Source organism: Cynocephalus volans, chromosome 4, assembly GCF_027409185.1.
Source record: "Cynocephalus volans isolate mCynVol1 chromosome 4, mCynVol1.pri, whole genome shotgun sequence".
Classification (NCBI taxonomy): domain Eukaryota; kingdom Metazoa; phylum Chordata; class Mammalia; order Dermoptera; family Cynocephalidae; genus Cynocephalus; species Cynocephalus volans.
The window spans coordinates 161,863,117-161,879,226 of NC_084463.1; positions in this window are offsets into that span (position 1 = coordinate 161,863,117).

The following is a 16,110-nucleotide window of genomic DNA, read 5'->3' on the forward strand; positions in this document are numbered from 1 at the left end:
GTGAGCTGTCAGACTACAAACTTTGCCCCTATGCTGCCTGCTTGGAACCAGGTGGGTGGTTTCACAGTTAGTTGGCCTTGGCTTCAAGGCCCCTGGCTCTGCTCCCATTCCCCAGGCCCTGCCTGCTTATCACTTCAAGGCTGCTGGCTCCACCTCTAGCCCCAACCCTTGGACCCTGCTCTTTCTTGCCAAACCTATGCTCATTTTCCAGCTTCCCTTGGTTCCTGGGAGCCAAAACTTTTAAACTGGAGCCCAAGCTGTCTTTCCCCACCTCTGGGTCACTGCAGAAACTCCTGGACTCTGCCCACAGCCAACCCCTGACTTCCTCTCACCTCCATTTTGGAATTATAGCTGGGTTTAACCCTTTCATGTCTAAACTGATCTCCACCCCCTCCCACTCTGTTAATACTTGTAAGAGATCAACCCCCCGCATTAGCCCCTCTCTTGTCTGAACTCTTAGCTGTGTGGTTTTCAAATTTTATTTTTAAATCACAGAACACTGTTAAAACATCCTGAAGCGCCACCTGCATAGCAGAAGTGGATCTGCAGCCAGAGATGCTTAGCCCTGTCCATGGGCTCCCCAAAGCCTTGAAGCTGCAGGGAGCAAAGTCTGAAAATCTTTGCCCAATTCAGGTATTTTTGTGCTACTCTCAACTTTTGCCCTGTCCACAAACCATTTGTACTATAATTTACCAAGTGCTTTTCTTTAGATCGATTCACTTTTTTTGTTTGTTTTTGTTGCTTTTTTTTGCAGCTGGCCAGTACAGGGATTGAATCCTGGATCTTGTAATTGATTCCCTTTTAGATTTATTGAAAAAGGAAATTTAAATCATATTAGTGAATACCTGTATAGTACTTTTGAGTACTACTATATGGTAATATATACTATATAGTGCTATTAAGTTCCAGGCCCTTTCTAAAAACTCTAAATGTAGTATTTCGTTTAATCCTCATGACAATACTGTGAGGTATGTACTGTTATTATCCCATGTTACAGCTGAGGAAACTGAAGCACAGAGTGGTCCTGTCACCTGCCCAAGACCACACAAGCTAGGAACATAGCAGAGTAGATTCAGACCCAGGTGTTCTGGCTCCAAGTCTATGCTCTTCACCAGTATGGAAAGAAAGATTCATTTGTCATAAGGTATGGAAAGTAAGGGAAGAGAAAGATTCATTTGTTGTAAATAGAAGTTTGCTAGAAAAAAAAAAAAAAAAGCTATTAAAATAGAAGTCATTCATCATGATCTGCCCAAAATCATGTTACCTCCAGTGGTTTCTGTGAAGTTTTTTCCTCAGAGGCCCCCGGCCTCATTATCCATTTCTTAGGGACCTCCTGTCTTTTCTGCTCTTCTCCCTACCCCTACCTATTCTCAGTTCTGCCTGGGATTCCATATTGTGAGTTTGTAGAGCTGCACACACTTTTTGAAGAAGCTTCTCCTTTCCCAGGTAGGAGATCTTCTCTTCACTGAATCCTGGCAGAGGGGTCCAACTGGAGTCCATCTTCAGAGCAGCAGCAGAGCCTTTGCCCAATGAGTCCTGGCTACTGGCGGGGGTCCTTGGAAGATGTAGGGCTGTTTCCAAAGGGCCCCATGGCGTGAAGGGCAAGTGCAGCTCTGCTCCTTCTCTCTGTCTTCCCTAACTTCTCCACCACCAGTGGCTCTGAGTGTGGGCCCCTGTGGTCCCTGGACCAGAGCATGAGCATCATTTGGAAGCTTGTTTGATATGAAAATTTTGGGGGCTTCACTTCAGACGAACTGAATCAGAAACTCTGGGGTTAAAACCTAGAAATCTGTTTTTAAAAGGCTGCTAGGTGATTTTGAGGTATGCTAAAGTTTGAGAAGTACTAATCTCAAAAAATAAATAGATAAATAAATAAATGTTAGCTCAGGGCCTGGCATCCTCTCAGGAGAGGCATATCTGCTGCTGCCACCCTGTCCTGGTGTCAGAGTAGAGTTCAGGACCATCCTCGGGCCTCGAAAACTTCCCTTCTAATTTAAAAACATTTATGTCACCTACTTCCAAAAAGGACTTGATAGAACTTAGCCAGAGATAGGAGGTTATACCTGAAAACCCAGGAGAGGGAAACACCATAACTAAAAGAGAGCTCAACTGTAAGGCAAGGAACAAACTGCCCTAGGTTCAATTGTTCTCACTGCCTAATAATACAGTCAACAATTTCAACAGCCAAGGATCCTGTCTGTCAATGTGTTTCTAATGCGAGTATTCGTGCACAGAAAAGATTATTCATAATTACTTTCTTTTTAAAAAATTACTGTGGTAGGCTGATAATGGCCCCTGAACTTATCAGGTCCTCATCTCTGGAACCTGTAAATGTTACCCAGTTTGGAAAAAGAGTCTTAGCAGATATGATACAGTGAAAGATTTTGATATAGGGGGATAATTCTGGATTATCTGGATTGGCCCTAAATGCAAGCACATATATCCTTATAAGAAGGAGGCAGAGGGAGATTTAACATAAATATACGGTGAAGAAGGCAATGGGAAGACAGAGCAGAGAGAGAAATTAGATGATGCTGCCTTGAAGACTGGAGCAAGATATGGCCACAGGCCATGGAATGCCAGCAGCAGCCAGAAGCTGGAAGAAACAAGAAACAGATTTTTCTTTAGGTTCTCTAGAGGGAGCATGACCTTGCCCACACCTTGATTTCTTCCCAGTCACACTAATTTTGGACTTCTGGCTTTGATAAGTGTGAGAGAATAAATTTATATTGTTTTAAGTCACCCAGTTTGGGGTATTTTGTTACAGCAGCCACAGGAAACTGATATAATTACTACATAATTTTGTTAAAGTAAAGTGTTTAAAATCTAGTTTTCCTTAAGCCTTTAAATTCAAACTACAAAGTTCATTGTTGTATTTATAAATCTAAATTTATAAATCTAATAAATTTTTCTTTGATAAAATACAGGTTGGATACATTAAATTCCTTTAAATCTTAATATCCACTTGCAATTTCATTAAGTTGCCTCAAACTTTTAAATTTGCATTTGCATATTTAATATATTCAATTTTTTTTTTCCTGGTAGCTGGCACGTAAGGGGATCCAAACCCTTGACCTTGGTTTTATCTACACCATGCTCTGACCAACTCAGCTAACTGGCCAGCCCTTTAATATATTTAATTTTCTTAAATACCAAAGATGCCTGGCCTAAATTTAAACTTCTCAAGATACTTCCTGGCAAATCTTTTTTTTTTTTCTTTTGGGCATCTGGCCAGTCATGTGACCTTGGCGTTATAAAGCTGCACTCTAACTTTTTTTTTTTTTTTTTTTGCCTTTTTCATGACCGGCACTCAACCAGTGAGTGCACCGGCCATTCCTATATAGGATCCGAACCCGCAGCGGGAGCGGAGCGTCGCTGCGCTCCCAGCGCTGCACTCTCCCGAGTGCGCCACAGGCTTGGCCCAAAAGCTGGACTCTAACTAACCGAGCTAACTGGCCAGCTCCATTCCTGGCAAATCATAAACTTACAAATACAGTGAAACAATTCTACTACTGTTTACAAACTATTAAAAAATTATACGTTTCAGGCTGTCTGGTTAGCTCAGTTGGTTAGAGTGCGATGTTATAACACCAAGGTCAGGGGTTCAGACTGTTGTACTGGCCAGCCCCTTCCTCCCCCTCCAAAAAAAGAATTAAAAAGTTATATATTTCAGGTAAGAATCACAACCCTAAAATCAATTTTTTTTTTTTTTTTTTTTTTGTAGCTGGTCGGTACAGGGATCAAACCATAAAATCAATTTTTAAAAACTTTTTATTTTGAAATTGTTTTAGACTAACAAAAAGGTGCAATTTTGATGGACCTTCAAAACATTATGCTAAGTGAAAGAAATCAGATAGAAGAGATCACATATTGTATGATTCCATTTATATGAAATGTTCAGAATAGACAAATCCATAGATGCAGAAAAATTAGCAGTAACCAGGGGCTGGAAGGAGGGAACGGAGAGTACATGCCAATGGGGATGGGGTTTCTTTTGGGGGGTGATGAAAATGTTCTGGAATTAGATAGTGCTGATGGTTGCACAACCTTGTGAATATACTAAAAACCACTGAATTGCACGCTCTAAAATGTTGAATTTTATAGTACATGAATTATGTTTCAATATAAAAACATTTTCATAGAAAAATAATAGTAGAGTTCACTGCACTCTTCACCTAGCTCCTCCTAAAGTTAACAATTTATTTATTTTTTATACATTTTAAAGATGCTATTGTTGGCCCTGAGTTATTTATTTATTTCCTAATTTATTTAAAGATCTCGACTGGCGTTTTTGCAATTCTTGAGTCAGGCAATTCTTTATTCCATAAAATAGTATAATTGTTCCCAACAATTTATATAAGTGTAGTGCAATGATCAAAACCAGTAAATTAACATTGAGATAATACTATTAACTAAACTGGAGACCTTATTCAAATTTCACCAATTTTTCACTAATGATCTCTTTTTTTCTTTGGGATCCAATTCCATATCATACTTTGCTTTTTAGTTGTTGTGTTTCCCTAGGGACACAATCTGTGTCCAGTCTGTGATGTTTCCTGAGTCTTTTCTTTCATTTACTTGTCTTGACAATTCTGAAGAGTACTGGTCAGGTATTTTGTAGACTCTCTTGCAATTTGGGTTCATGTACGTTTTCTTGTGATTAGATTGATGTTAGTATGTATTTTGGGTGTGAATACCACAGAAGTAATATTGTGCCCTTCTCAGTACATCATGTTGACATATCTTGTTACTGGTGTGATTAACCATGATCATTTGGTTAAGGTGATGTCTTCTGAGTTTCTCCACTGTAATGTTAGCATTTTCCCTTTTGCAATTAATAAATTTCTTATGGGGAGCTACTCTGAGACTTTCGCCCACTGATTTTATTTGATTATTTATTTATTTATTTTTGTTGGCTGGCAGTACAGGAATCTGAACCCCTGACCTTGGTGTTATCAGCATCATGATCTAATCAAGTGAGCCAGTCCTTGCCCACTGTTTTTAGCATCTAAAATCAATTTTTAGGGCCAGCCCGTGGCTCACTTGGGAGAGTGCGGTGCTGATAACACCAAGGCCGTAGGTTCGGATCCCTATATAGGGATGGCTGGTTAGCTCACTTGGGAGAGTGTGGTGCTGACAACACCAAGTCAAGGGTTAAGATCCCCTTTACTGGTCATCTTTTAAAAATAAATAAATAAAATAAATAAATAAATAAATAAAGTAAAATCAATTTCTTTTTTTTTACTATGGCAAAATGCACATAACAAAATTTACCATTTTAACCATTTTTAAGTGTTCGATTTTGTGCATTAAGTACATTCACATTGCTTTGCAATCACCACCACCATCATCTCCAGAACTTTTTAATCTTCCCTAACTGAAACTTCATACTCATTAAACACAAACTCCCTGCTGTTCCCCCTTCCCCCAGCCCCCTGGCAACTACCATTCTACTTTCTGTCTCTGTAAGTTTGACTATTCTAGGTTCCTCATATTAGTAGAATTATACAATAATTGTGTTTTCGTGACTGGCTTATAAAATCAGTTTCTTGGGGCTGGCTGGTTAGGTCAGTTGGTTAGAGAGTGGTGCTGATAACACCAAGGTACGGGGTTTGATCCCTGTACCCGCCAGCTGCCCCAACAACACACACACACACACACACACACACACACGCGCGCACACACGCACACACACACACACACACACACAATCAGTTTTTTAATTACACTTTTAAAATTAGAAAAACAAGATTTATCTGTCAGATTCTCTAATATGTCAAAATTTCTTTAATATTATCCATACTTTAAACACCAAACATTCAGATGTCCCCAAATATGACAAAAATCTATTCCTGAACTTGAAATAAAAGTATTACTCTCATGAGTTTCACTTACGTCATCACTTTTGTTTTTAATTCTAAATCTTTCTGGGGTTAAAATGCATTACCCACTAAGGGAACACCTTTTTTTCCCCAGCTGAAAACAAGTGTGATTACAGTCCCCAGGGCTGAAGCAGTTTATCTCTGGGGCTTTACATGTCAAGGAAGATTCTTCCTATGCAATAAGTGTATCTTCTGGGTCTTTTTAAAATTGTTGTTGCAATAATAGGGAACTCCAAGGTCAAACCCTGCAGATGGCATTGGCTTTACAAACCATAATTCTAAATTCAAATTATGGGCCGAGCCCGTGGCGCAATTGGTAGAGTGCTGTGCTGGGAGCGCGGCGACTCTCCCGCCGCGGGTTCGGATCCCATATAGGAACGGCCAGTTCGCTCACTGGCTGAGTGCTGGTCACGAAAAAGACAAAAAAAAAAAAAAAAAAAAAAAAATAAATAAATAAATAAATAAATTCAAATTATGCCTGTAAGGTATGTTTTCATAATCTTATAACTTTATCAACTGATTTGGGCAATTTAAATTGTGTAACCCTTTGTAGTTTTCTGCACCATTTGGCTAAATTAAACCCAAATAATTATTAGAATTTTTTTTTTTTTTAAGATGACAGGTAAGGGGATCTTAACCCTTGACTTGGTGTTGTCAGCACCACGCTCTCCCAAGGGAGCCACGGGCCATCCCTATATAGGGATCCGAACCTGTGGCCTTGGTGTTATCAGCACCACACTCTCCCAAGTGAGCCACAGGCTGGCCCCAAAATTGGCTTTTCTTTTTCTTCCTTTTTTTTTCCCCTAAATAAATTATTTATTTATTTATCTATCGTGACTTGCTCTGCTAGCCACAATTTTAAAGACCTTCTAACAACAAATCTTTTTCTGACTCTGAAGAATATTTGTCACAAAGGAACATCTTTAAGTGATGGGTGAACTCCTCATTAGTGTTATCAAAACAGCATTTATGTTCTATGTATGGACATATTTAATTAATCATTCTTACTCATGTATATATGCAGGAAGAGTTAGTGGTCATGAGCTTGGCTGTGGGTCCAGATCCTAGGTCTACTACTTCCTAGTTATGTGGTGTTGGGCAACATCTCTCTGTCTCAGTCTCCTCTGTGAAGTATGGATTCTGATACACCTACCTCATATGCCGATTGTGATAATCAAATAATATTGACCATGTAAAGAACAGCACCTGGCAAACTTAGTGATTGTTCAATGTTTATCATTATTGTTAGCATCCATTCATTCAGTGTTAAGGAAGAAGCTGTATCTCAGGATGATTTCTTTTTCTTAGTGATCATGAGATGTTGCCTGTATAAATATAATGTTTTTTTTTTCTTCAAAAGATGACCGGTAAGGGGACCTTAACCCTTGACTTAGTGTTGTTAGCACCACGCTCACCCAGTGAGCAAACCGGCCATCCCTATATGGGATCTGAACCCGTGGCCTTGGTGTTATCAGCACCACACTCTCCCGAGTGAGCCACGGGCTGGCCCATAAATATAATTTTAAATAAGAATTTTCCCCCATCTTTCTGATCACTTTGTTCTTGTGATTCTAAAGTTAGCAGAATGCACATGTTCTCCAATCTAGGGCAGGGCCTTGGCTCACTTGGGAGAGTGTGGTGCTGATAGCACCAAGGCCATGGGTTTGGGTCCCTATATAGGGATGGCCGGTTAGCTCACTTCGGAGAGTGTGGTGCTGACAACACCAAGTCAAGGGTTAAGATCCCCTTACCGGTCATCTTAAAAAAAAAAAAATGTTCTCCAATCTTGTCTCATTTAAGAATGAGCCCAGCAGAGTACTTTAAAAATGAAATTCAAAGGTTTTTCAAATACCCATTTTAACCTGTGGGTTTTCTTTTATTTTCATTAAGGCTATTCAAAATATCTAAAATTTTATCTTTATTTTTATCTAAGTAATATATGTTTACAACTTAAAAAGTCAGAGTACTGCTAGGATTATAATGAAAAAGAGCAATCCCCCTCCCATCTCCCCTAAATCCACTTCTCAGAGGCAACTGCTTTCAACTCTTTTAGCCATTTCTTCTGGGATTTACTTCCATATTTTTAGACAACATGACTGTAATTTCTATTTCTTATTTTCAGTATCAATATAGTCTGTGGAGTTCTATATTAGTATGAATTCTGCAGCAAGTAACACAGTCCTAACAGTGTTACTTGTTATTTAATTATCTCACAAGATAAGCAGTCTGGAGGTTTGAGAATTCAGAGTGGGTCCAGTGGCCTGGTGATGTCATGATACTGTGTCACCATGAGCTGTACGTTTCTCTTAGCACTCTCTTTCCCTCTCTGGTTGCAGGGTGGCTGCCACAGCCCCAGGCCTCCCATCCTCACACATTTATACGACAGGGTCAAAAGCAGGAAGGAGGGGAGTTGAAAAGAGAAAAGCTCTTGCCCTTTATCAGGGAGGAACTTCTAGAGAATAAAATAATGTAAGTCTATGTTGTGAAAAGGTCTTCATCTGTGTTACTAAGAAAATTTAACTCATGATTGTATTAGTTTGTTGTGGCTGCTGTAACAAATTGCCACAAAATGGGTAGCTTAGAACAACAGAAATTTATTCTCTCATAGTTCTCGAGGCCAGAAATCTAAAATTAGTATCACTGGGCTGAAATCAAGGTCTCCCTCCAGAGACTCTGGGGGAAAATTCTTTTCTTGTCTCTTCTAGCTTTTGGTGGCTGCTGGCATTCCTTGGCTTGTGGCCATATCTTGCTCTAATCTTCAAGGCCAGCATCATCAATTCTCTCTCCTTGCTCTGTCTTCCCATTACCTTTCCTCTTTGTATTTGTATCAAATCTCCTGCTGTCTCCTTCTTACAAGGATATATGTGATTGTATTAAGAGCCCACTGGAATAATCAAGGATAATATCCTCATCTCCAGAATCTTTAATCACATCTTCACCGACATTCACAGGTTCCAGAGATTAGGACCTGATATCTTTAGAGACCATTATTAAGCCTACTATAATGGCCTAGTAAACCAAAGGTTAGTTGATAAAATTAACTGAGGCAAAGGTCTCATAAGTAAATTTGACTGGACTCTGTTCTCTAGTTTATACGATAGAATTTCTCTCTAGTTCTTCCTTCCATTCATTGTAAACAGATAAGGACTTTCCCTATCGAGTTGCTTTATTACAGAGATTATTTTTACCCAAAGTTAAATTTATTCCACATTAAGTTTAGATCAGCGGTTGTCAGTGGGAGTGGTACTAGCCCGTCGGGAACTTTAGGAAGTTTGTAAGGGAGTTTTTTCTGGTTGTGACAATGCTGGTGTGGGTGGGGATGCTACTGGCATTTATTGGGGGATGGCTTAGGATACTTGCCAAACTGCAATGTGCAGGATGGTCCTGTACCAAATGTCACACCAGATACCCTTGTAGGTGAAACACATTTATAATTATTAGAGTCTAGAACCTAACTTATTTTACCTATAAGCAACAAAGTATTTTTGGCACAGTTTTAACATACACTGAATTTTCCTGTTGTTCACCATTTCGGAAATTACCACCCGTGATAATGGAAATAGTGCCATTTGAGTTGTCAATGCAGATGCAACACCTCTGTATCAGTCTGCATTTGTAGCTGACCAGAAGACATATTTCATTATAAGTATTTCATGGGAAATATATATTATTTTATTAGAAATGTCTTTCTGTTTCGTTCTCCTTTTTATTATCCACTATCATGGTGACTTAACTATAAGTTAACTATAGCACAAAAACCACGCACAATTGCAGGGCGGCAAGGGCTCTGCCTATGGAAGTCATTCAGGGTGACAGAAGCTTCATTGCAGGGAGTATTTCCACCATCACCACAGCAGAAGGAAGGGACTTTGGCCATGTGTGCTGGCTCTGAAAACTTCTGCCTGAAGTGACAAACAGTACTTCTACTAGCTTTTCCTGGGCCAAGGTAAGTCACATGGCCATGCCTGGCTTCAAAATAAGATGCTTGCCCTTCAGAAGCAGAGAGCTTAAAATATTTGGTAAACAGCATTAATAGTAAGCATAGGATTATATGATTTTTTTAAGTGGGTGAAGGTAGATTACATTATTATTGTGGCATATCCAGAGAGCATTATAAAAATATTTGTTACAAAAATGGGATATGGGTCTGGTAGGGTTGAGAACCACTGTTTAATATATTTGTGGAGAATCATTGAACTTAGCCTGTGTAAGAAATAGTGAATGTGTGTGTGTGTGTGTGTGTGAATCTCTTCAGATGTAGATTAAGTTAAAATGGAATTCTGAATTTTATTTTCATTGTCATATCTAGAGCTAGGCTTTGCTCTACCACAGTTTGAAACAGCAGCTTGACCTATTGTGTCTCCCATGCTGTAGTTTACAAGCAATTTGAATTAAATAAATGTGCTTTTTACCGTTTCAGAACCTACATGAAACTCAGAACTTCCCTTGAAATTTTTGTCTATCTAGGGCTGGCTGGTTAGTTCAGTTAGTTATAGCTGAGAACACCAAGGTCCAGGGTTCAATCCCTGTATTGGCCAGCCACCAACAAAAACACAAACAAAACAAAAAACAGTTACTGAGAGTGGAGGTGAACAGGAAAAAAATAAGTAAGAAGGCTCCTCAAGGTGGATGATAATGAAAAAAGGGTTGAGAAACTTTCATAGGTAAATCAAGCCCACTGGTGAGCATGTTTTTCTTTCTTTTCATGACTTTGACCTATAATTTATATTTTAATGACTGTGTAAAAATTCCTTTTATTATAAGTTATTTCAGTTCTTTTTGTGAAAGTGGTGCAATATATGTTTCACTGAAGCTTTGACTCTTTGTACAAAAGTACAAGGAAGGGTTTTAGAGAGACAAGGGGCATAGTTCCTTTTCTCTAGCATAATCACCGTCTTGTTTGAAACCACCTTTTGTCATTGATCCATCACAAAACTGTTTGCTGGGCTACAACATGGGTAGAGATGAAGGACAAGATGTTACCAAACCAAGTGGGTCCATTTGCCTGCATGCCCTGGGAAGCCAATCACTAAAGCACGTCTTTGCAGTACAGAAAGTTAAATCGCACCATTGTGAGAAGGCAGGAAATTTGCATGTCAGATCCACCTTACCCCCAATGAGGAGGATGGTACATTTATGGGGAAGTTGTTAGAGGTGGTGGGAGGTGTGGGGGATCATGATTGGTCAGTGGGTTTGAAGGGGTTGTTCAGTGGTCTGCCCTGGTGCAGGCTGTCTGCATGTTCAGAAGACAGCAATGTTAACAGGATCTGTGGAGGTGGAGCCCTTGGCCCTCTGACCTCAAAGGTGAGACATTTGCACAGGCTCAATAAAACGTCTGCAGGGTCAGCCAGCCTAGTCTGGTTTGTTTTGGGCCAAGTTAACCCCAATGATCCTGAAAAAACCTTAGACACACAGCTCTGACTTTTATGCCAGAGGCATTATTTTAAAAGTCAGATAGGAAGAAACAGAATGAGGGATTAGTTATAGAAATTTACTGAAAGAAAGAACAATTTATTTTATTTTATTATTATTATTTTTTTAAAGATGACCAGTAAGGGGGTCTTAACCCTTGATTTGGTGTTGTCAGCACCACGCTCACCCCGTGAGCAACCGGCCATCCCTATGTAGGATCCGAACCCGTGGCCTTGGGGTTATCAGCACCACACTCTCCCGAGTGAGCCACGGGCTGGCCCAGAAAGAACAATTTAAACAGGGAATAAACTTGAACTGAAAAGCCACGGGGACAATCTAGCATCATGACCAGAGAAGTAGGTCAAATTGCGGGTATGAGGAATGGCGAAAACAGAGAGCGATGATTTGTATTTTTGAATTTAAACACATACAGGATGTCATGATTCTAAACCAATGTTCCTCCAGAAACTAGAAAGATGTCTGGCAGATAATACGTGCTCACTAAAATTCTAATAGGGATGCTATAAATAGATTATTTTCATTTGACTTATAATAGAAGTCTGTAACAAACTTTCCTAATAGCTCCATTTATTGAGCTTCTCACTATGTGCCTTAAATAGTGCTCAGCACTTTATAGTACCATGTTAGTGCTCAAAATGACCTTGTGCTTCACAGATGTTTACAAAGATAAATTAAAACTTTTGTTTACACAAATGCCTGTAGACAAACTTTAGTCATAACTGCCAAAAACTGGAAACAACCCCGATGTCCTTCAACTGGGAAATGGAAAAACATGGTACAGCCACACAATGTAAATGATTGTTAAAAGGAACTAACTACTGATACAGGTGAAGATGTCAATGAATATCACATGCATTGTGCTAAGTGAAAGAGACTAGACTCAAAGAGCTGCATACCGTATGACTCCATTTATATGACATTTTGGAAAAGGCAAATCTATAGTAAAACAAAAGAGGTATTTGCCAGAGGCTTGGCAGGGCAGGGGTTGACTGCAAAGGGACAGCATGAGAAAGCCTTTTAGGGTGATGGAACTGTTCTATATCTCAATTGTGGTGGTGGTTACATGATTGTATGTGTTTGTCAAAACTCAAAGAACTATGGGGAGGGCCAATTAGTACAGTTGGTTAAAGTGTGATACTGATAATACCAAGGTCCAGGGTTTGATCACTGTACTGACCAGCCACCAAAAACAAAAACAAACCAAAAAACTCAGAGAACTGTACGCCAAAAAGGGTATCATTCAGGTGTCAATTGTACTTCAATTAAAAAAAACAAACAAAAGCCAGCAATTTCACTTATGGGTATATACCCCAAAGAACTGAAAGCAGGGACTCAAACAAATATTTGTACACCCGTGTTCATAGCAGCATTATCCATAACGGCTAAAAGGTGGAGGCAACCCAAATGTCCATTGACAGATGAAAGGATAAACAAATTATGGTCTTCCTTAAAAAGGAAGGAAATTCTCACTTATGCTGCAGTATGGATGAACCTTGAAGACATTATGCTAAGTGAAGTAAGCCAGTCACAAAAGGAAAAATACTTGTGTGATTCCACTTATATCAAGTACCTAGGGTAGTCAAATTCATAGAGAAAGAAAGTAGAGTGGTGGTTGCCAGGGGCTGGGGAAAGGGGTGAATAGAGAACAAGTGTTTAATGGGGACAGAGTTTAAGAAGGGGTAGGTAAAAATATTCTGGGGAAGTATTGTAATGGTGGTTGCACAACAATGTGAATATACTTAATACCGCTGAACAGAACACTTAAAAATGGTTAAAATGGTAAATTTTGTGTTATGTATTTTTTTTACCACCATAAAAAAAAATCTTATTATATTTAAAAAGAAAACAAAAATGTGGTAAGTCCAGTTATTTTTTAGGTAAAGAAGGTGATGCTCATAGACGTCAAAAATCTTGCCAGGGTTCACAAAGCTGGCAAATCTGGACACTAGAGTTTGAATTATGATGACTCCTTGACCTGGGGCAATGGAAAGAGTATTGAACTGGCCCCAGTTCTACCACTGGCTTGATGGTCAAAGTGGGAAACTCCCTTCCCTTCTCTGGCTCTCAGTGAATTTCTAAGGTCACTACTGTAAAGTGATCAGCTTGGCCTGGCCTGGCTGATCTTGAAAAATCTTTGGCAGCTTTGACAGTTTTTTTTTTTTTTTTTTTTGGTGGCTGGCTGGTATGGGGATCTGAACCCTTGACCATTTTGTTATGCTTTGCTATCATGTGTTGATAGATAATTCTCTCAGCTTGATTTTCCTACTGCAATCTCATCCCCCTGACTTGGCTCTGAAGTACACAGGACTATTTTTTAAAATCAGATGCATCTCCAAGGTTAAAGCCCTGCTTTTCCAAAGAATGTTCCTGCAGTATCTGAAGACCATTTGGAGAGGAAGACTAAACCTGTGGTGGCCAATATGACAGCCACTAGCCACATTCGGCTACTGGGAACTTGAAATGTGGCTAGTTCAAATTAGATGTGCTGTGCATGTAAAATACACATGGATTTTGAAGACTTAGTACAAGGAAAAGAATATAAAATATGTCAGTGATTATTTTTATATTGATTATATGGTAAAATTATAGTATTTTAGATATACTGGGTTAAAGTATATTGTTAAAATTAGTTTTACCTGTTTCTTTTTACTTTTTAAAAATGTGGCTTCTAGAAAGGGTAAAAGCACATGTGGGTCTCATATTTCTATTGCACAGTGTTTTGACTCTAAACCCCACCAGGATTATTGAAGCAAACATGGAAGTGCCCCCGTGATACCCTTAAAACGGCTGTGCTTATTGGATAGCTAGGTGCTTGCTGATATCCTGCTCTGGGAATTCTGCCAGCAGTTTGAATTTGGGGAAATACAAGAGTAGTGCCCCTCTTTTCATTCTTAAAACATATATATATATATATATATATATATATATATATATATATTTTATAAGATGACTGGTAAGGGGATCTTAACCCTTGACTTGGTGTAGTCAGCACCACACTCTCCCAAGTGAGCCAACCCGCCATCCCTATATAGGGATCTGAACCCATGGCCTTAGTGTTATCAGCACCACACTCTCCCAAGTGAGCCATGGGACAGCCCTAAAACATATTTTTTAAATTAGAAAAGAATTAGATCCTCATTGTTAAAAAGTTTAATGACGAAGGTCATGGGTTTGGATCCTGATACCGGCGCTACCAAAAAAAAAAAAAAAAAAATGTCTAATCATAAAAAAGTATACAACCCCCCCCCCAGTATTTCTCTATGTATATGGAGGTTTTTTTCCCCCTCTATCACTTAAAAAGATGTAATATTACATAACTACATTGATTTTTCCCTCTTAAATTTAAGTCACCTTTCCATATCAATAAGTCTGAACTATTTTTAATAGCAGCATAAAATTCCATCATAAGGCAATAACTAATTATCTTATTTATAGACATTCGGGTTACTTCTACTGCTTGCTATTAGCAACTGAGCTTTTTGTAGTAGCAGCAATTGTTCTGAGCAAACAATTGTTTTCTTGGTTCTGTGTTTGCCCACCTTGAGAGGAGCCAGAATGATACTTATAAAACTATGAAACGTAAGTCATATCAGATCAACCCTTCTGCCCTATCTGTGCATAGACTTCCAGCATCACTCAGAGTGAAAGCTAGTCATTTCAGTGGCCCACAAGGTGCTACATAACTGGTTCCCCCTTCTGCTCTCCCTATTTTGTCTCAGGCTCCAGCCATACTGGCTTTTTGCTCCTCCTTGAACCAGCCAGACTTATTCTTGCCCGAGGACTTTTTGACTTGTTCTTTATTGCTGTAATGATCTTCAGAAGATGGCTTATCTGAAGTCTTTATTACCACCTAACATGCTATATGTTTTACTTATTGTCTATCTCTCCCCACCACTATATGAGCTCCAAGAAAGCTGGGGTTTTTGTCACTTTTTTGTTCACTGCTGTATTTTTGACGGTGCTTTCCACGTGGTAGGTGCTCAATGAAATTTGTTGAATGAAAGTGTGGGCAAGTATTTCTCCGACTTTGTCACTCTTTACGTTTTTGATGTCCTCTGCCATGCGGAATTTTTTATTTACATACCCAAATCTGCCGATTAAATTTTTCTTTTTTTAAGGCTCAACTTTTGTCTCCTCAAGGATCGTCGTTTTGATTTAATTTTGTATTTTCATTAAACTTTTTATTGTGAACAATTTCAGACATACAACAGAGTCTTCTCATTATTTCTCGACTGGAAATTCCATCAGGGCAGGGACAAGCTATGATTTTTTACTGTCTGCAGGGTCCGCCTGGACCTCGGCAGCCCCAGGGACTGTGTTTCCAAAGAACGAAATAACGACACGAGGGCTTTTCCGGGGCAGACGCCTCTCGGGTCTCCTCGGACCGCCCAGCACGGTCCCAGAGGCTGCAGTTCCCGGAGCCGTTTGCAGCCTGAAGGCGTTTGTCCTGGTTTCTCCCGCCAGGTCTGGCCTTCCCGTGGACACTTAACGCTGCTACCTTCAGGCGCGGGTGTGGCCAAGGCTGCCAGAATGGGAGAAGCCCCGATTTCCGACTGAACAAAGTTTTTCCTTGGGGCTCGGCGGCTCGGGCCCCACCCCAGCGGGAGGCCTCCTCACCGAGTAGGCCTCTGCGCCGCCGGTGCCGCCCGCGCGCGCTCCCTCCTCTCCAACCCTCCTTCCCCCTCCCCCCAGCGGCGGCGGTTGGTCGCGCGCCGTCGTTCTGCTCCCACCCCCTCCGCTAACGAGCGGGCTCCAGACCCTCTGGGATTGGCTGCGTCCGAGAGCATCTTCCAGC